Genomic DNA, 22412 nt, shown 5'->3' with positions numbered 1-22412 from the left:
TACTAACTGAAATTCAATACTAATAAAAGATAACTCAACATCACCTTTTAAAACATGATCTCTAATAAACTGATGTTATATCTACATGTTAATCCCTAGAATGATGCAAATGATTCTTGGATAAATAGATGGCACTAGAATTATATCAGAAAATTTTAATAGGTTTCAAAAAGATATCATAGCCACTGAGTTGGTGAATTATCCATAAAATTTATGCACAAAATAACCCAATGGAGATATATCCTAATTCAGTGGTGGAAAAAGAGACATAGTTTTGCTTTTTACTATTCCATGAGACGAGAGAACTACGCATGAGTCGACAACTGCCACTAGTACTTTTTCTATCATCTTTGTCACTTGCATAGTATGCATCTGAATAGCCTTTTAGATCAAAATCATTAGTTCTAGGATACAATAAACCATAAGGTACAGTTCTTATAAGATATTTAATAATGTGCTTAACTACAGTAAAATGGGATTCTTTGGGAGCTACTAAAATATTACAAATTTGCAAACACTAAACAAAATATCTAGTAGAGAGATAGAGCAGAGAACCAATCATAACATAATATTTAGTTTTATCAACATTCTTATCATTTTCATCAAATGTGAGCACATATGTGTAGCTCATTAGAATGCTGAAGGATTTTGTATCATTTCGTTCAAACTTTTCAATGAGATCTTTTGAATACTTACTTTTACAGATAAAAGTTTCATAATTTTCAGATGAATTTGTAGTCTTAGGAAGAATGCCAATTCTCCCATTTTTCTCATTTCAAATTTACTTTTCATTAACTCAGAGAATTCCTTGCATATATCAGCATTAGTACTTCCAAAGATAATATCATCAACAGAAATTTTAATAAGGTTTCCATAAGAACTTCTGTTAATTAAAAGAGTTGTGTTAATTCTTATTTGAGTAAACTCATGATCTATTAAAAATTTTCTCATTTGATTGTACGAAGCTCTGGAGTTTGTTTCAACCTATAAAGAGCTTTTGAAAGTTTAAATATGTGATAAGGAAATTCAGGACTTTCAAAGACAAGAGGTTGCTTTACAAAAAATTGTTCATCAATAAATCCATTTAAAAAAGAACTTTTGACATCCATTTGAAACAATTTATAACCTTTGTGACATGCGTATGCAATTAAGATTTGAATAGATTCTAACTTTCCTAGAAGCGCAAAAGTTTCATCATAGTTAACTCCTTCTTGTTGTGAGTTAGGAGACTAGACAAGCTTTATTTCAAACAACTTTACCTGATTTATCCATTTTGTTTCTGAAAACCCATTTTGCTCCGATGATAGAGGTATTTTTTGGTTTGTAACTAAAGTCCACACTAATTTTTGTCAAACTACTCAACTTCTTCTTCAATAGCCTTAACCTAACTTTCATCTTCTATAACTTTATTTTCCTTCTTTTGTTCAAGTTGAGATATGAGTACAATGTTTGCACTCTTTTTACTGGATGATTGTATCATCATTCCTTCCTTATAAGGATCACCATTGATGTATTTATTTGGATACTCAGGATTACTTCTCCATTTATTTGGAATTTTTCTATGGAAAATATATTATTTGTTGTTGTAATTAGTTCACTAAACTTTGTATTAGTTGGCCCTACAGAGGAGTCAACTATTGTTACTTTTGTATTTTATTTGCTTTATCCTCATCATATCTATTCTCAATAATATGATTGGAGTCATAAAAAACATGCATACATTCCTTAATACATAGAGTATGTTTATTATAAATTCTATAAGATCAATTAGAGTTAGAGTATCCCACAAATAAACCTTCATCACTTCATGGATCAAACTTACCTGTGTTCTCCTTACCATATGAACAAAATATTTAGATCTAAAAGTATGGAAGCACCTAATCTTGGGTCTCTTGTTATTCTAAAGTTCATAAGGGGTTTTCTTCAGGATAGGTCTAATGAGGCACCTGTCCAAAATGTGATAACTAATACTTACAACTTCTACCCAAAATTTGTGAGGTAGAGAATGTTAACAAATCATGGTTCGTGCTATGTCTTGAAGATTTCTATTCTTACATTTAACACAAATCATGGTTCGTGCCATGTCTTGAAGAGTTGTATTCATGTATTCAACCAAAATATTTTGTTGAGGAGATCTTGGAGAAGAGAAGTTGTGAGTGTAAACTTAATTGTTAAAGAAGGTTTCAAAGCCGTTCTCAAATTCTCCTCTATGTTCAGATAGCAAATATAGTAACTTTTGTCTCTTTGAACCTTTTCATAAAAAAATTCAAAATTCTTTAAACTATCATCTTTGTTAGAAAGAAACATAACCCAAGTACATCGAGAATAATCATCAATAACATCAAAAGAATACCTTTGACCACCAGTGCTAGCCGTTCTAGTAGGACCAAACAGATCCATATGAAGCAGCTACAATGGTTCAGTCGTAGAGACAATATCAATAATACAAAAAAAGTTTTTTGTTTTATTAAAAAGTTGACAAGCATCACAGATGTGGGTATTTTGTTAGTCAATCTTTAGAAGGGTAGTTACAAGTTCATGCTTTGCTAGTTTTTCAATTTTTCACATGCTAGCATGACCACGCTTTCTATGCCAAACCCAGAGATCTTTTGAGATAGAGGCAAAACATATTTTGTAATACCTCGATACTATCCCTAGATGTCATATGGTTCTTGGGGATATAATAAGCCTCAAAGATAATCCGTGGTATGTACTTAGCACACAATAAGAAACAATTCATATAGACATAAACGGAAACCTTAACTTAACCCGAATTTCACTTGGATTATCAAACAATTCATACAGACATAATTAGAAACTTTATCTTATAAATAGAATTTCACTTGGATAATTAATCTAAAAACAAAGTAACCCAAACACAAGATAAAAATATGAATGTCCAAAAAAAGACAACTAACAGGTCCTGACAAGCCTCTAAGTACTGAGGAGCCACTAGGATAGACCCCAGTTGACCCAAAAAAAAAACATTAATTCTAAACTTATACTCATTAACCGAATATCTAAGATAGATATAGACTTGTCCCTCAGAACATGAGGACTTACTAACTAGTAGAATGTAGGAGATGGTGATCATGGCTAATCGTGCTGCTGAGGATGAAGACCAAAACCTACAATATGAAATAATGTAGCCCCACAAATATATATGTGGTCAGTACTTCTAGAATGCACCGAGTATGTAGGGGTGAATGCAGTAAGTAAAATTAACATAGATCCTAAAATTAAAATATGGATGCTAAGTACAAAAAGACCCATTATAATTATGAAGAACGCTGAAAGCTAAAATGTCCTAAAGCATAAGTAATGAATACATAATCAAATAATTTGATGAGTATTTGCACTTAGTTTTAGAATTTAATACTTTTCTTGTAGGATATTCTTATAACTGAGATAAACCATGTAAAATAGCATTAAGTCCAACATCTACCCATGTTGTCGAGAACTATTCTATACCTCACCATCAGTGAAAAACTTTCTTTGCATGGATTCCCTTTTGGGAGGGAAGACACACTCAAACAATGAGGACTTCTTCCAAAGAGAGAAACTCTCAATAAGCGAGAACCCCTTTAACCTATGGTGTCACATAATTTGAAAACTTAGGTATGCTAAACCCACATTCCCTCGGTACTAAATACTACTCCCAGAAATATATAAGTACTCATACTTATGAAATTCACCTTAAAATAGCATATGGGTTTATAATAGTGAAAACCAATTATGCTTCTCTTGCTTAATCACACTCATAAGAAAATTTGTGAATTTCATGTTATATCTACGATTATAAGATCAAAACTAAAACCTTCATCAAGCTACAATACTTTGTAACTTAAACTAGTAAGCTTGAAATTCATGTAAGCTGTGTAAATCATGCGAATATTGTAAACACTTACCAAGTCATGAAATTTCATGCCAAGAATGCTAAAGCTCCATTCATAAGATCAATTTCGTAAATAAAAACTCAAGAAAACATAAAATCTTATGCCAAATGAAGCTTAAATCAGAAGAAAACATCATATTTTCAAAAGCTTATAAAGTAGGTATGAGACATAATCATTAAATCCATAAAATAAAGTAAAAATTATACATTGGAGAGAAAGGAAGAAAGATGATTCTTCAATCTAACATACATAAAATTAGTGAATTCTCTTGAAGGAAACATGAATTCGAGCCCTGAGAGCATAAACTTTGGAGAGAAACCCTTATTTGGTTACTCTTGAGAGTATGGGGGAAGAGGAATCGTGTAAATAGACTTATGGTGTTGGAAAAATCATCTAGTATTAGTTGTAGGAGTAATTAGAATTTAAAAGACAAAGATACCCTAAAAAATTAAAGAGATAGATTTTGGGCATCGCTGTGACTTAAGGTGTGACACACCCTTATCACGTCATACAAAGGGCGTGGCATTCCCTTAAAGAAGAAACCAATATATATGGCATGTCCTTATCATATCAGGCCACTAGTTTTTATGTCAGGTTGAGCCATGCCTCTGTGGCACATCCTAATAGGTACCCTAAATGTTTTGGTGTACAATAATGCTCCAGAATATGTTCTAAAGATTTTAAGACACTTATAAATGGTTTCATTAATATTCGCTATCGTTATTCAACTCTAAAATTTCCTTAAAGTGCATAATATCTATCAAGTAATATCATTTAGATTTTGGGATATAACATTAACTCCCCCTTGGGACCATTCGCCCTCAAATGAAGGTTGAGATGGGGAAAGATCTATCTTATGGGTGCTCTAGGCTAATGTATGAAGATTATATTACTCTGTGATAACGCTCAAACTACACTATTGAATGGGTGTAAGAGATCATTGTCAATATAAAATCCAACTAGGTTGGGGTCGAATCCCATAGGGAGTAAGGTGTGAACTCAAGTCGGTTGTGATTTAATTCACTAATAGTTTAATGTTTCCTAAAATGGGGGTTTAAGTTTCACAAGTAATTGTTTGACACTTTGATTTCAATGTTTGTAACCAAGATTGTATAAGAGAACCAGAATTATGTTCACTAGGGGTTACGGTACATGACATATGCTAAAGGTGACTCAAGATTCTTATGGTGGTTAGGATAACAAGCTATCTTTATCGATGATATGCTCAAATGTCTCTCAACCTATTTAAGTGCCTATTTTCCTAATACTTTCGAACTTCGAGAATCGCTATTCACTGCTCAGATTTTACCTCAGGTTAATCAACCTAGTTACAACACTGATTGTTAAATGAAGTATTTCCGAGTCCCTATTGATAATTCACTTCCTACTATTTATGATTTCTTTCTCAAGCAAATCAAAGTAGGTATGTCTGCTGTTTGCAACCAACAGACGTTAATTAAAATCTTAGAATTATCAAGAAATCCTAACACCTATTAAATCTTGAGTGTTTTGCACATCGTCATGACCTAACCCTAGATACCATAATTCATGTTAATGGAGTTTAGCTACTCATGATGCAAGGAACAAGTACATGAATTGAATTCATAAGTGAGAAGATTAACTTACAACGATGATGAAAATAAAGAAGTATAACTTGAATTGAACCACGGTACAAAACTCCCAAAATATATTTTAACTATCGAAAGAGAAATATCGTCTGTTTTTTTTTTAATAAGGATAAGTCCAAAAAAGAATTATATCTTTCTAGAAAACCCTAAAACAAGGATTTAAATTGTTTAACCTAATTAAGGAAATAAAATCAAAGTTACAGCTTTTCCTCGGAATAGATAACGGCGTTCGTGACGGCTTATCACGGATGTCGTCAGCTCCTCTGCACTATTTGCTTTCGCTGCCTAAGGCTGATGACAGCGATGACGCCTTATCACCAGCCTAACGAAATGTCATGGATGTCAGTACAAAACTGTCTTCAAATTCCATCTTCTATTTAAGGCTGACAATGCTCCTGACGCCTTATCATCAACCCGACGATGTGTCATAGATGTCATCACAAAACTGTCTTCAACTTCCATCTTCTATTTAAGGTTAACGATGCTCCCGATGCCTTATCACCATCCTGATGCCTTATCACAAAGTGTTGTCACAACTTCAACTCATGCCATATCTTTGGTTAAGTCTGACGACAATTGTGATAGCCTATCACAGGGCTGATAACTTATCACAGATGTCGTCAGCCACACTTCTCTTTAGATTCCTCCAGATTTAAACTTCTCTTCTTTCATTCTTATTAGTTCTCTATCCCATCAACTTAAACTTTAAAATCAAACATAAACAAATCAAAAACGACAAAATTTGCTTAATACTTCATAATTATTCTTGGTTAAAGGTCTTAAATATGTTAGCAATTGCTCACACATCAACACCCTCAACTTAAAACAATTTTTTTTCCTCAAGCAACTCAACACAACTAAGAGAATACATAGCATATTTAGCATCCAATTTTCTCTTTTAAGCTCAAAACATAGTTACTACCTCTAAGGTCAATCCAATTAAAACCACTGTGTATGTCATTGAAGAACAATAATGTAAGACAAAGGACTCAAGCGATGGCATCAATCTTAGCCACAACAACCATTTATATACCATTGCTACACTATCTAAACAAGAAAGTGGCTAGCAACAATACCATTGTGCACTCACAACAAAGAAATCCCCCTCCTCGCATATAATAAACCAAAAATGTAAATGTGGGGATCATCAAAAGACACTCACTCTCAAAACAAAATTCTAATCAGTGTATGCCAAGTACCACAGGCTTGCCCTTATTTTCATTACCAAGACATTCAGATACGCCAGCTAGGATTACTATAGGACTTCTTTTAGGCTTATAATGTAGGCTGCGGCTGGTATGATATTCAAGGTCATTTAAAGTGACTATGCCTCCTTGACACTTCACTACTCTCTTGGGGCTCACTTATTCACCTCTTTTCCATTGATCGCACATGTTCAAGTTGCGTGCCTCTCTGTTTCTCTTTTTTTTTAGAATAACACTCAACTTTTATTCTTGTTTTTATTTATTTTACCCTTTTTTCATACTTATATTACACCATGCACCCCTATGATAGCCATCCTTAACTTAGGTTGTTTGCCTAGGTCAAGGAGCACAGTATCTAAGGAGGACCAGGGCCAAACAGGTTCATTATGGTATAAATGAAAAGGTGAAAGGTGTCATAAGGAAGAAATAGGCTAATTAGTCTCAAAACAGGTATCAAGGAATATAATGCACATAGGGTAGGCTATTTAGGCTAAAAGTGGGTTAATCAACAAAACGACCTATGATCCTTTCCTAACCCCTATCCTTTAACCATGGTAAGACTAACCAGGCATGTTCTGGCTTTAGCATACAGAGGGAATTAAGTAGTTACTGATACACACATGACATGAAAGTATATCGCAGGCCACCACTTATCTAGTTCATGTAATTATTTAGCAATAGTCATCAAGCAGCAAGAACTAATGCCACAATAAAATTCACAATGGTCACAAGTAAATATTATTCACACAGTCTTTGTGAACAAAACATTAGAGAGGTGTTTTAAAATCAATCAAAAACATGTCAACTGCTTTCTATATTTGTACTTCTCCTAGTTACCACAAAATATGTTACAACAACAAACTACCCTACACCCTCAACTCAAAATCAAAGAAAAATTAAACTAAGGGTTAGAGTATACCTAGAATGGATCAATCTCGGGTGTCATAGGTTGCCTCCCATGTAGCGCCTGATTTAACGTCGTGGTACGACTTGGTTGTCTTGACTACTCAAACTTTTCTAAGATAACTTGTTGATACCCCTTTACCATCATCATAGAAGACGTCAACGACTGAGAAAACACTCATCTTATATTGCTGAGTCATGGATGAGTGTATTTTGAAGCGTGCTTCTTGGTCATTGAACCTGAACTTTAGCTCTTTCAACTCCATATCTACTAGCACTCTCCCAATTGCAAGTAATGGCCTACCCAAGATGATGGGCATTTCATCCACTTTGTAATCTAGGACTACAAAATTAGTAGGCAGAACAAAATTAGCTACCTTTACCAAAACATCGTGCAATATGCCCACAGGCCGCTTCACAGATCTATCTGTCATTAACAACCGCATATTTGTTGGGGTAGGATCCCCCAAACCCAATTTCTTATACATAGCTAGTGGATTTAAATTTATACTGGCACCCAGATCGCATAGTGCTTTTGTGAACCTCAGGGGGCCAATATTACACGGGATGGTAAACGCTCCCGAATCTGTCTTTTTCTGCACTAAAGACCTTGTACAGATAGCGCCATAATGGAGAAGATTGTCCTCTGGCTCATGGCTAACCTTCCTTTTCTTGGTTATAAGGTCTTTCATGAACTTCGCATATCCTGTTATTTGGTCAAGTGCCTCAACTAGAGGTACGTTAATTGTCAATTGCTTGAGCGTTGCCATGAATTTGCTAAAATTGGCATCATCAACCTTTTTCTTCAATCATTGAGGAAAGGAAGGTGGTGGTCTTGGGATAGATTCCAACACCACTTCCTCTTCCTTCTCTTTTTCTTTCTCTAAAGCATCAACAGAACTATCCAGCTTCTCAGACTCTACTAGTTTGCTTTCTTCAAATTTATCAGCAACCTCCTCACCATCAACAGATTTGCCCACAGAAAGGCTAGGTACTATCTTACCACTCCTAGTGTTAATCGCCATACATAAGCCATCATTTTGTAGATTCTAAACTATATCGCTCGGTAAAGTACCACTTTTTCTTTAGTTCAGTATCGTAAAAAGTTGGCTCATTTGCTGTTCCAACTGCTTGATAGAAGTGGAGTGTGAACTAACCAACTGAATCGGGGTAGAGAATTCACTCTTCATAGTGTTTACTCCCGAGCTGGTAGCCTCAACTCCCTTTAATAATTTTTTTATCATGTCTTTTATAGACATCTTTCCAGATCTAGTTGGTGCAATATCCCAACTTCCAGTAGGAACATACAAACCACTCCTATCATTATTTCTTCTTCAGTTTCCTTGCTCCCTATATTTATATTCGGACTTGTCATAAAAGTTCCGACCTTGATTCCCTTGGCTATTGCCTCAGAAACCCCCTGATTATTACCATAATTTTCCTTCTTATCTGCATCAATAGCAATAGTGCACTGAGATTCCACAGCCTTAACCTTTTTAGTCTTGCCTGACAGTAAGTGTTTGGTCAGCAAGTCCATCTGAGTCTTTAAGTGGGCCATGTCTTGGTCTCTCTTTTGATCCCTTTTGCGCTGCTCTGTAGTCATACCACTAGAAACAGTTGGGCTAACTACCATAGAATCCCTAGTAAGCCAAGCCCGACTCTATTTGGTCATTCTATTCATCATGTCTAAAGCATCTTAAAAAGAAAGGTCAATGAACGAACCACTACAGCATTATCTTCAATTGGCTTTGTCACATAGTTAAAAGCTCTGCACAAAGTCTCCATCAAGTGCAAGTTCGTCATGTTATAGTTCGGACATTGTGCCATCTTCTTCTAGAATCTCTCCCAAGTTTCATGTAATGCTTCAGTCGGGAGTTGTCTGAAGTTACTTATTTCATCCCTCAACTGTACCCTTCTGGAGGGTGGAAAGAACCATTCTAGGAACGCCTATTTCAACTGTCTCCAATTGATTATGTAATCGGGCTCCAGTTCATTTAATCACATTGTTGCCTCTCCTGACAGAGACAATGAAAACAATCTCAATCGAATCGCATTCTGGCTCACTCCTGGATTATCAAAAGATTTGAAAATAGTGATAAAGTTCACCAAGTTCATATTCGAATCATCACCAGGCAAGCCTCCAAACAACCCCTTCAGATTCGGGAGTTGAATCATAGTACTTATTATACTGAATTTTGCACCAGGTGCCAACGATGAAGGAATAATATCACCCATTGTACCTGCTCCGTCCATTCCTTTGTCATTATTATTAACCTCATAATGGATAGGATGTTGACCATACCTTCCTCTAATTAGACGGTTTCTGTCGAAATTTCACTGCACTGGTGCAATAATTTTCTCAGCTCGCCTTGGGTTTTGAGGATTCAACAATTTCTCATCACCCAAGTCTTTATCATTATGGTTAGGGTGACGTACTTGTTGACCTAGGTTCGGTACGTTCACCTAAGCCCTGGCCAACACTGCCAGTCTGTCAGTCTCTTGCTGTTCTGCCATTCTCCTGATTAGCTGAGGTTCCAGATTAATTGGTAATAACGGTTCTCCAAAACTTCTTCCTTTTGGTATAAACAACAAGAAACCTGCAATAACCAAAAACAACAAATAAACAAAAATCTAGAAAACCTAACAACAGTCAATTAGCGCACACAACTTTTAGTTTTCAACCGTATTCTCGGGCAACAGTGCCATTTTTGATAACGCTCAAACTACACTCTTGAATGGGTGTAAGTGATCATTGTCAATATAAAACCCAACTAGGTTGGGGTCGATCCCACAGGGAATAAGGTATGAACTCAAGTTGGTTGCGATTTAATTCCCTGATAGTTTAATATTTCCTGAAATGGTGGTTTAAGTTTCACAAGTAATTGTTTGACACTTTGATTTTGATGTTTGTAACAAATTTGTGAGAGAACCAAAATTATGTTCACTAGCGCTTATGGTACACGACAGATGGTAAAGGTGACTCAAGATTCTTATGGTGGTTAGGATAACAAGCTATCTTTATCGATGATATGCTCACATATCTCTTGACCTATTTAAGCATCTAATTTCCTAATTCTCTCAGACTTAGGGAATCACTATTCACTGCCTAGACTTTACCTCAGGTTAATCAACCTAGTTACAACATTGATTATTAAACGAAGTATTTCTGAGTCCCTATTGATAATTCACTTCCTACTGTTTATGATTTCTTTCTCATGCAAATCAAAGTAGGTATGTCTACTGTTTGCAACCAATAGACGTTAATTAAAATCTCAGAATTATCAAGAAATCCTAACACCTATTAAATCTTGAGTGTCTAACACATCGTCATGACCTTACCCTAGATCTCATAATTCAGGTTAATGAAGTTTAGCTACTCATGATGCAAGGAACAAGTACACGAATTGAATTCATAAGTGACAATATTAACTTACAACGATGATGAAAATCAAGAAGTATAACTTGAATTAAACCATGGTACAAAAATCCCAAAATATATTTTAACTAGCGAAAGAGAAATATCATCTATTTTTTCGAATAAAGATAAGTCCAAAAAATAATTATATCTTCCTAGAAAAACCTAAAACAAGGCTTTAAATAGTTTAACCTAATTAAGGAAATAAAATCAAAGTTACAGCTTTTCCTCAAAATAGATGACGATGTTCGGGATGGCTTATCATGAGTATGACGGCTTATCACGGATGTCGTCAGCTCTTCTGCACTTTTGGCTTTCGCTACCTAAGGCTGACGATGATGATGATGCCTTAACACCAGCCTAACAATGTGTCATGGATGTTGTCACAAAAATGTCTTCAAATTCCATCTTCTGTTTAAGGCTGACAATGCTCCTGACGCCTTATCACCAGCCTGGAGATTATTCATGGATGTCATCACAAAACTATCTTTAACTTCCATCTTCTGTTTAAGGCTGACGATGCTCCTGATGCCTTATCACTATCCTGACGCCTTATCACAAAGTGTCGTCACAACTTTAACTCGTGCCAAATCTCTGGTTAAGTCTGATGACAATTGTGATAGCCAATCATAGGTCTGACGACTTATCACAGATGTCATCAGCCACACTTCTCTGCAGATTCCTCCAGATTTTAACTTCTTTGCTTCCATTCTTGTTGGTTCTCTATCCCATCAGCTTAAACTGTAAATTCAGACATAAATAAATCAAAAATAACAAAAGTTGCTTAAGACTTTGCAATTATTCTTGGTTAAAGGTCTTAAATGAGTTAGCAATTTCTCACACATCACTCTGTAAGTGAAACTACTTACCTCAATCATAACTATATTGTTTAAATGACTAACTATACATTAACTTCATAAGTCAGACTGATATGAGTACGGATGTCGGTAAGTAGAATAGACTAAAAGAGATTTCTTACCTCAACCTAACTCTGTACTAGGAGTAAATAGATGATGATATCAACAGATCATATCTGCTTTTGCTTCCCATGTTTCTCTCTCAACTGATTGGTTCCTCCATAGAACTTCCACTGAAGCGACTTCCTTTTTCCCTAACCTTTAGACTTGGTGCCATCAAGAATTTCAATTGAGACTTCTTCAAAGGATAAACTATCTTTCACTCCATACTTTCTATGGGAACTACTAAGTATGGTTCTACAATGCACTTATTCAACATAGACACATGGAAAACTGGACGAACAATGACTAATTCTGATGGAAGATCTAACTCATAAGTGATATCTCTAACACACTTTGAGATTTCATATGGACCAATATACATGGACTGAGCTTTTCTTTCCTTCCAAACCTCACCACCCCCTTCATGGGTGACACCTTTAAAAATACGTAGTCACCAGCTGTGAATTTTAGCTTTCTCTTCCTAATATCTACATATAATATCTAATGACTTTAAGTGGTTTTAAATCTCTCTCAAATCAACTGAACCTTCTTCATACTTTGAGAAAAGAATTCTTCCAAATTAAAGTAGGCTCATAAAATTCAAACCACCCTATAGATGATTTATATCTACGCCCATATAAGGCCTCGAATGGACATCTTAATACTAGAATGGTAACTATTACTATAAGCAAACTTAATCAAAGGTTGATGTTTATCCCAACTTCCCATAAAGTCAATAACACAAGCTCTCAACATGCCTTCTAGAGTTTGAATATTACACTCAGCTTGACCATCTTTCTGTGGGTGAAAAGCAGTACTAAGTTTTACTTTTGTACAAAGGCCTCTTTGAAATGATTGGAAAGACTGAGAGGTAAATTGAGTAACTCGGTCTAAAATTATGGATTAAAGAATCCCATGGAGTCTTACAAACTCGTGAACATATAACTTATCATAATCTTTAGCCATATCTGAGGTCTTTACTGGAAAGAAATGAGTTGACTTAGTCCTTCGATCCACAATGACCCAAATTGAATCATGCTGATGTCTAGTGCGAGGAAGTCCCATGATAAAGTCTATATTAATGACATCTTACTTCCAAGTAGGGATTCTAATATCCTTAACCATACCTTATGGTCTTTGATGCTCAATCTTTAGTTGCTGATAATTGGGACACTTAGCCAGTCTGCTATCTCCTTCTTCCTACTATTCCACTAATAGACTTCTCACATATTATAGTACATCATGGTAGAACTAGGGTGAATTGAATGCTTTGAACCATTAGCTTTCCCTAATATCCTTTATCTCGACCTTCAAAAATGGGAACACATAATGACAATGATAGCGAAGAATACCATCTCTTCTTGGGAGGAACTTCCACATTTTGCTGACAAACTGCATACATTAGCTGACTAAGTATCAGATTATTGCATTGTTTTTCCTTTACTTATGCTATAAAAGAAGACTTAAAACCATTTAGAACCATCATTCTACTATCATCCATATCATGCAAATAAACACCTAATTGAGCTAGTCTATGCATCTCTTTTGGAAAAATCCTTCTTCTCCATTTCCACATGGGCTACACTACCTATAGATAACCTACTTAAAGCATTAACTATCACATTTGCCTTACCTGGATAGTAGAGCACATTCAAGTCATAATCCTTTTGCAACTTAATCACCATCCCTGACAAAGATTTAACTCATGTGTGAACATATTTTGAAGACTCTTATGATCAATGAAAACATCCACATGCACACCATATAAAATATTTGTCAAATATTTTAAGGCGAACACAAAAACTGATAATTCTAATCATGAGTCAGATAATTCTTCTCATGATCTTTAAGTTGTTTGGAGGCATAAGCTATTACCCTTCTATTTGGCATTAACACATATCCTAACCTAAATCTTGAGACATCAAGCACACAATAAATCCACCTAACCCATCTGGTAAAGCTATACCGATGTTGAAGTCAATTTATCTTTCAACTCTTAAAAACTTTTCTCACATTTGTCTTAATATTGGAATTTCACCCTTTTTGTGACAACTTGGTCAATGGTGCAACTATTATAGAAAATCCCTTAATAAATCTCCAATAATACTCGACCAAACCCAAAAAGCACTAAATGTCAGATAGAGTAATAGGTCTATGCCACTGCTGCACTACATCTATCTTTTGGGGGTCTATATGAATACCATCACCCAAAATCACATGTCTCAAATATATAACATACTCCAAAAAAATTCACACTTACTAAATTTCACAAACAATTGATGATCTTTAAAGGTCTGCAACACTATCCCTAAATGGTTTGCATGCTCATCCTCACTTTGATAGTAGACAAGTATATCATCTATGAAAGAAATGATGAACTTGTCCAAATATTCTTGAAACCCTATTCATTAAATCCATTAAAGTTGCAGGAGCATTTATTATTCAAAAAGATAAACCAAAAACTTATAGTGACTATACCGAGTCCTAAAAGAAGTCTTTGGAATATCGAATTCCCTGACCTTCAACTGGTGATATGCTGACCTGAGATCAATCTTCAAAAACCAATGGGCACCATAAAGCTGGTCAAATGATTTATTAATTTTAAGGATGGGGTACTTGTTCTTGATGGTGACCTTATTTAACTATCAGTAATTTATATATAATTTAAGAACACCATCTTTTTTGTACATGAATAAACTGGAGCACCCCATGGAGCAACACTGGGTCTAATGAACCCCTTATCTATAAAGATGGGCTGAGTATTCGATAGAAGAACAATCCCAAATTTGATTTCTCTATCGGTAGGTACCATAGGAAGATTATCTGGAATAATTGTGGGAAACTTATTGACTATATAACTGACTGGAGGGTTGGGACCTCAGACATAGTATCTTTTACCCAAACCAGGTGGTAGATACACCCTTTTAGAGATTAACTTTGTATCTTTAAGATTAAAGATAAAATGAACCTTAAGATTTACTAAACTATCCTCCCACTCGAGGACTAACTCATTAGAAAACTGATACTTTACCACTCGGGTGCGATAATCAACTGAGGCATAACATGAATGGAGCTAATCCATACTAAGAATGACATAATAAATCATCTATAGTTTTATTAAATCCACTGAAGTAACCCTATGAAGGACTGTATAGGGCATTTTCTATATATTTGTCTAGAAATAAATGATTTACCAATGGTGGTGGAATCTAAAAAGGTATTAGAAAGACTTTTAGTACTCACCCTTAAATTCATAGTAATTAATAGGGTTACAAAAGAGAGATTTGACCCCAGATCTAACAAGATATAAACATAAATATGAAAGACGCAAAGCATACCATTAACTACATTTAGGGAGCTATCATGTTCCTAACGAGAGGATAAAGTATAATAGTAGTTCTTACTCTTACTACCACCATTACCAAATGAAGCACCCCACTAAAAGACTGTGTGGCTTGAAGTCGCAGACTGGATATTAGGGAGAGTATCCTTACTACCTTGCTTAGCCGAGGGACAATCCCCGAGTCCATGGACTAGATTACCACACCCATAACAACCATCTTTACCTATTATACACTCACTTGGATGACTTATACCACACTTCTTAAGGGTAGGAAAAACACATCCCTAAGATATTATACCTTGAGATCTAGTGGTCGGTGCTCGACCCCAATGCTTCTTCTTGGTCCTTGGTGTGAGGCTACTTTATGAATATGGTGTGGGAGTTGACAAATAACTTTGAAACTAAGAATAGTTTCCCTCTCCTGACTTGTTTAACCATATTCAAACTGCTTAGTCCTCACCTTCTTGGTTTTCCTTTCCCTTTCTTTCAGTTTCTCATCTAAATCTGCTGATCATAGTCATTAATCGAGAAATATCCATATCCCTAATCAGTATGATATTCCTACACTTCTTGACCATTAAGTAAAATAATCTAGTGATAAATTTACTCTTATGAGCCTTGGAATCTGGCAACAACTTTGGTGCATACTTACAGTTGTGTGAACTTCAGGAAATATTCTTTCACCGATATAGAGTATTGTCTAAGGTTCATGAACTACCCTATCTTAGCCCCACTTATTTTCTAAGGAAAGAACCAATCCAAACAATATTTTTGAAATACACCCTAACTCATTGGAGTTATATTCTTACCCCTACCTTCCATCCACATAGTAACCCAATCATAAACAACATCTTTAAATTGGTAAGATGATAATTACATACTCTCCTCATTAGTGATATTCATAATTAGAGTAATTTTCTTTACCCCATTAAAGAAAAATTATGGATCATCATTCACCTTTGACCCAAAGAACTCAGGTGTATTTATTCTCATGAAATCTCAAACTCAGGCTATAGGTAAGCTACATTCTTCTGAATTGGGACTACTGTAAACTGATTACCCTGAGCATTACCACCTTAGCTAGCACCTAAAAGGCATCCAAAAACTCAAAATGGGAGACATTCTCATTCAAATGTCCTGTCACATTTTAACAAAAGTAAGCTTCATGAGTAATCATTTTCTGTTATGTAAAAACATGAGTTAGAATAGATAGAGATAACTTTAAAGTACAATAAAGATCATCAAAGAAGGGGTAGTTCCTAATACCCCCCTTAGACTCTCACTCATATGTGTGGAACGCTTCAAACCCATGATCAAGACACTACGTAAAGTGGCTTTTCATACTCCCTAGGACTCTTAAAACCTTAGGCTTTGATACCAAGTTTGTAATGCCCCGAGACTACATAGTTCTTAGGGCCTCCAAAGCTAGCCCATGGTACACACTTATATAGACATAATGTAAACATTAATTTTAAAACTAAATTTCACTTGGATAATCAATATCAAGAAAACAAAGGAATCCAAACAACTAAGAATTGAATGTCCTAAGATGACAACTAACAAATCCTGACAAGCCTCTAAATACTATAGAGCCACTGTGATGTACCTAGCTTACCCAAAAGAAAATATGAAGTTTGAACTTATACTCATTAGCTAAATATCTGATATAACCATAGACTTGGCCCTCAGATTATGAGGACTCACTAACTGGCAGGATGTAGGAGATGGTAATCGTGGCTAATCATATTGCTGAGGACAAACACTAGAACCTACATTATGAAACAATATATCCATAGAAAAGTATATGTGGTCACTATTTCTAGAATATAATGAGTATGTAGGGGTGAATGCACTAAGTAAAATCAACATATATCATAATCTTAAGACGTGCATGCTAAGTATAAGCAGACCCATAATAATAATGAAGAACACTGAAACCAAGAATATCTTAAAGCATAAGTAATAGATACATAATCAAACACTTAGTTTCAGAATTCAATACTTATCTTATGGGAGATTCTTATAAGCGACATAAATTATGTGAGCTAGCATGGATACCAACTCAAACCCAAATTAGGGAGAGATATTTTACACCATTCCATCAATAAAAAACCTTTATTGGCATGAATTCACTCTCAGGAGGGAAGACACTCTCAACTAACAAAAACTTCCTCCAAAGAGAGACATTCTCAACTAGCGAGGAACCTCTTAACCTATGGTGGCATATAGTTTTGGACCTTGGGTGCGCTAAATCTACATTGCCTTGGTGCTAAATACTAATCCAAAAATCATAATTGTTCTTATACTGATAAAATTCACCTTAAAGTAGCATATGTGCTTATAATATTGAAACCCAATTATGCTTCTATTGCATAATCAAACTCATAAGAAATTTGTGAATTTCATGTCATATCTATGATCATAAGATCAAAACAAAAACCTTAATCATGTTGTAATAATTTATAACTTGAACTAGTAAGATTGAACTTCGTATAAGCTTAGTAAATCATGCTAACATCATAAACATTTACCAAGTCATGGAATTTCATGACAAAAATGCTAAATCTCCATTCATAAGATCAATTTCATAAATGAAAACATAGGTAGACATGAAATCTTATTCCAAATAAAGCTTAACTTAGAAGAAAACATCATATTTTCAAAACCTCATAAAGTGGGTATAAACCCTAACCATCAAATCCTTAAATTCAAGTAAAAAGTTAAACTTTTTGGAAAAGGATGGAAGATAATCCTTGTTCATTTTCCACATACCTAAACATAGTGAATTTTCTTGGAGGAAACTTAAATTTAATCCTTGACAGTATGAACTTTGGAGAGAAATCCTTATTTGCATGCTCCTGAGAGTATAGGAGAAGAGGAATCAGGTAATTGGACTTATGGTGTGGAAAAATTGTTTAGTATTAGTTGTACGAGTAATTAGGGTTTAAAAGACCAAAATACCCTAACACACTAAAGAGAAAATGGAATTTCTGTGTCACTACGAGCTATAGTGTTGCATGACCTAAGGTGCAGTACAACGGTGTGGCTCAACTTTAACGAGAAACCAACAGGTGTATTACACCCTTATTGTTCCCAACAACTAGTTTTCACATTAGGGTGTGACATGCCTCTATGGCATGCCCTAATCGTGGACCTTTACTATTTTGGGGGTCCTAAAATGCATCAAAATACATTCCCAAAATTCTAAAACACTTTCTAATGGTCTCGTTAACATTCCTTATCATTATTTAAATAAGAAATTACTTTAAAAATCATGATATTTATCAAATAAAATCATTAAGATTTTGGGGGTATAACAATGTATGTCCTTCGAATCTTTTCATAGAGTCTATGACATATACACTCTTATGTTTATTTCCAGCTATAAGTTGCCTTCCATACCTTTAAATTATGCATCTATCCTTTTTAAATCTTACCCTAGACTAGAATCAGACTACTGACTTTATGCTTAGCTGATTTTAATCAATCTTTGACCAAATAAATATTAGTGATATCACATCATTAAAAAGATAGTACCAATACCTATTACTTTTCCTTTGGAACTATCTCCAAGACATATATATCCTTTATCAAAATTAGCTATAATTTGGGAAAGGCCTTTATTTCATGTTATGTGATTTAAACATCCACTGTCAAGGTATTATTTTTCTTTAGTTTTGAGTGGAGTTCTTACAAAATGGAAATATCTCGTATTTCTTAGTACCCAAGAATTATTTGGTCCCTCATGTTTAGTTCATGGATGTGTTGACTCAGTTTTGGGTCTCTAAATCCACTTGCCAGGATTTTTAGAATGAAATCTACAATAATGATATTTATGACGATGTTTATCATAATGATAGATAGAAGTAGAGTGTCATTTAGACTGCAGGATGTTTCTATGGACAGGTAACACATGCCCTTCTAAGATAGACTTAGTATCTTAGGAGAGACTTTGTATGACTAAGGTAGTGGGGGAAATGGTACTAAAACTATGTAATTGGAACAAGGCTTCTATTACTAAATAATTATAACCTTAGCTACTAAAGTTGATAACATGTGGATAAAGTGGGTGCAAATCTACTATGTTAAGGTTGCTATTTTTAAGGATTATAGCATCCTTAAAAGTGATACTCGGATCACTAGGAAGGTGATGGAGCCAAGGAGAGTTATTATGCAACACCTGGGCTGTAAGGTGATTTCCAAGCAAGATTATCTATGATAAAAATAGGGGAAAGGGGAGCGGAAGGGGGAAATTATCGATCAAAAAGCTCTATACAACCACACTACCACATCTTCCAAAAGTTCTTTAGTAAAGTATTGTTCTCCAATCTAGCATTCATCCAAGACATAATTTCATCTTGTGGATTAATCTTTTGAAAAAGGCTTGCAACTATGGATGGACTAGCAAAATTTGGACTTATTGTTGATTATTCTTGTGTTTTCTATCTTAATGCTTTAGAAACACATTATCACCTATTTTTGGTTGTCTAGAGACTAGAGACTATGGTTCAAAATGTTATTATATCTTGGTGTTCACAAAGTTATGGCTAGCTAGCAGCAACAAATAGATTGGGTCACTAGCTGGGCAAAAGACAAACATAGAAATGTGCTAATATCTGTTGTGTCGTTGTTATGGTGATCACTACCATTTCGAGAGAAAAAAACAAAATTATATTACATCAGAGGAAGTACTAGGTTGATAGAGTCTGTAAAGAGATAGTTGTAAATATACACATCAGGGGAAAGCAACAAAAAATTAGGCTGCACAACTATAACAAGAACTTTATGCCTTGAAGTTTTTTTTTTCTATTTCTTGTTTTTGAATATTAATGCTTTCCTTTTGTATTGATAGCTCTTAGTTCTATGTAGTGACTCCTTAAGCTTGTTAGTTTGAGTCCTACTTTCGATTTGGATTATTTTTTAAAGAGACAATTGGTCAGTTCTATTTGGTTTTGTAAACTCTCTACTTAATGAAATAAAATTGTTAATTTATCAAAAAAGAAAAATATTTGTAAGGTACCTTTTGAACTATCCTAATTTACCCACTCGACTCAACTTCTAAACAACAAATATTTCCCTTAAGACAATCAGCCATTCCATCATCATAGGGAAAATACCACTCGGTTTTTTCAAAGAAAATCAAATAACCAAAGAAATAAGATCCTTGGGAAAGAACTGAGTTTCAAAGGAATTTATTTGACATGTATATACAAGGAGAACAAAATAATGTGCTAATAAAAAATAAATAACCCTAAAATTAATAACCAACACTAGGAAATTAATACATATTTCAAAATGATAACAAATACATGAAATAGGACTAACAAAGGCTAAAAGCTTATTAATCTAAACACGGACCCGACGAGGGTAATTTCCACACAAATAGGCTAGACAAGGGAAATTTAAACACCAAATGCCACATCAAGAGAATGTATCATATTAAATACCATATATATAATAGAAAGTCCCAACTCCTCATTAAAGAGCATTGCATTATCCCTAGTGCAACAATAAACAATAATCAGGAGGAAGAGTATAAACTCCCTAAGTGTGTGGATTTGCATCATTAGTGGTCTTTAACTGGTCATTATTATAGATATGAGTAGCCTCCTTATTCTGGGCTCTGATATCTAAAGTTGTACGGGTATGCTGATCTCCAAAAGCCCGTGAGCTCAAAATCACAGCAAGTAGTCTAGCGTGCTAACCATCAAGAGACTGCTGAGTAGATTCCTAATCAACTAGGCCTCAATAGTCTCATACCTAAAGTAAATCCCTCATCCTCTCACTCACTCAAATATATAAACAAATCAACAAATAGAAAAATCAGGCTAGTAGCAACCTGCATAATTGTCACTTGAAAATCATCTTAAGTGAATGAGGGATGTATCATTTGGAAATCCATTCTAAGTATATCAAGGTCAGCTTTGAGAGTGGAAACTATCTCACTATCCTTACTATTTTCTCTTGCATCAACTGCAATAAATCTCAACCCATAATCTATCATTTGAGCATACAGAGGCTGAACACTCCTATCGATAGTTGTTTGAATAAATTATGGTATGTTAATGACTAATCTAGTAAGAGTTCTATTACTGTCTAGGGTCATGGAAGCCATCTTGGCAAAAGCAATCAATCCATCGGCTCTAGAAGGCTGAGTAGATGGAGAAAGAGGCTTAGTTAAGCTCAAAGGAGGTGGTGCAAGTGATTAGTCAACAAATGGAGTAACTCTACTAGGAGTCCATGGGGTATATGATGAAAGTGCAATCACAGGCTAGGTTTTAAAGTATAAAACTCTAGGTAGCTTATCAAATGATTAATTGTCAACCTTAGAAACTCTCCTTTTATTTCCCAAAAGATTACCATTATCTTGACAATGTATAATATCAGTGATCCTAGTAATCAACAACTTCTTGTAAACCCAAGTAAAAGCAGAGACATCATTAGCTAAACATAACATCAATATCAGAATAGGAAAAAGCAATAAAGTTCCCAATTATTTAACTCTCACTTTGATTAATTTTGTAATTAGTGCTCCTATATTAACATGCACCCCACTCATCATGAAACCTACAAAAATGTCCCACTCAATAGTAACATCTTTCTTATTGGCGGAAAAAAGCAAGCAATTTCCTACAAAGCAGAGACGATTCTTTTCTTAAATTTTTTGGTCATGCCTTTTTATCCATCCTTCACTATTTTCCCATGTAGGAAGGCCTTTTGGCGATGATCGATGCAAGACAAGGGAATTGAGAGTTGCCACCTTTCAACCCTTCTATATACTTTGTGCTAGGTGTACTAGTACTTGTATAGTAAATCTTATTAATATCATCCATCGAGCAAGGTACATCAACACCTTTCACAAGAATACTATCCAAACAAGATCCACTACAGATTGCTTATATTTATGTTGATTATGCCAGATTTTGTGAGAATCATAGAACTCTCTTATATGCTTAAGAAAGTATGTAGTAGGATCTAGTGATTTATGGATATTGGTAAATACATCACACACACACTTTTTGATTTGTGTCACAATATTTGAGAAGTGATAGGGAACTCCTCT

The sequence above is a fragment of the Capsicum annuum genome, chromosome 11, assembly GCF_002878395.1.
Source record: "Capsicum annuum cultivar UCD-10X-F1 chromosome 11, UCD10Xv1.1, whole genome shotgun sequence".
NCBI classification, from domain to species: domain Eukaryota; kingdom Viridiplantae; phylum Streptophyta; class Magnoliopsida; order Solanales; family Solanaceae; genus Capsicum; species Capsicum annuum.
The sequence above is the reverse complement of the archived record's forward strand: the minus strand, read 5'-3'. Positions refer to the sequence as shown.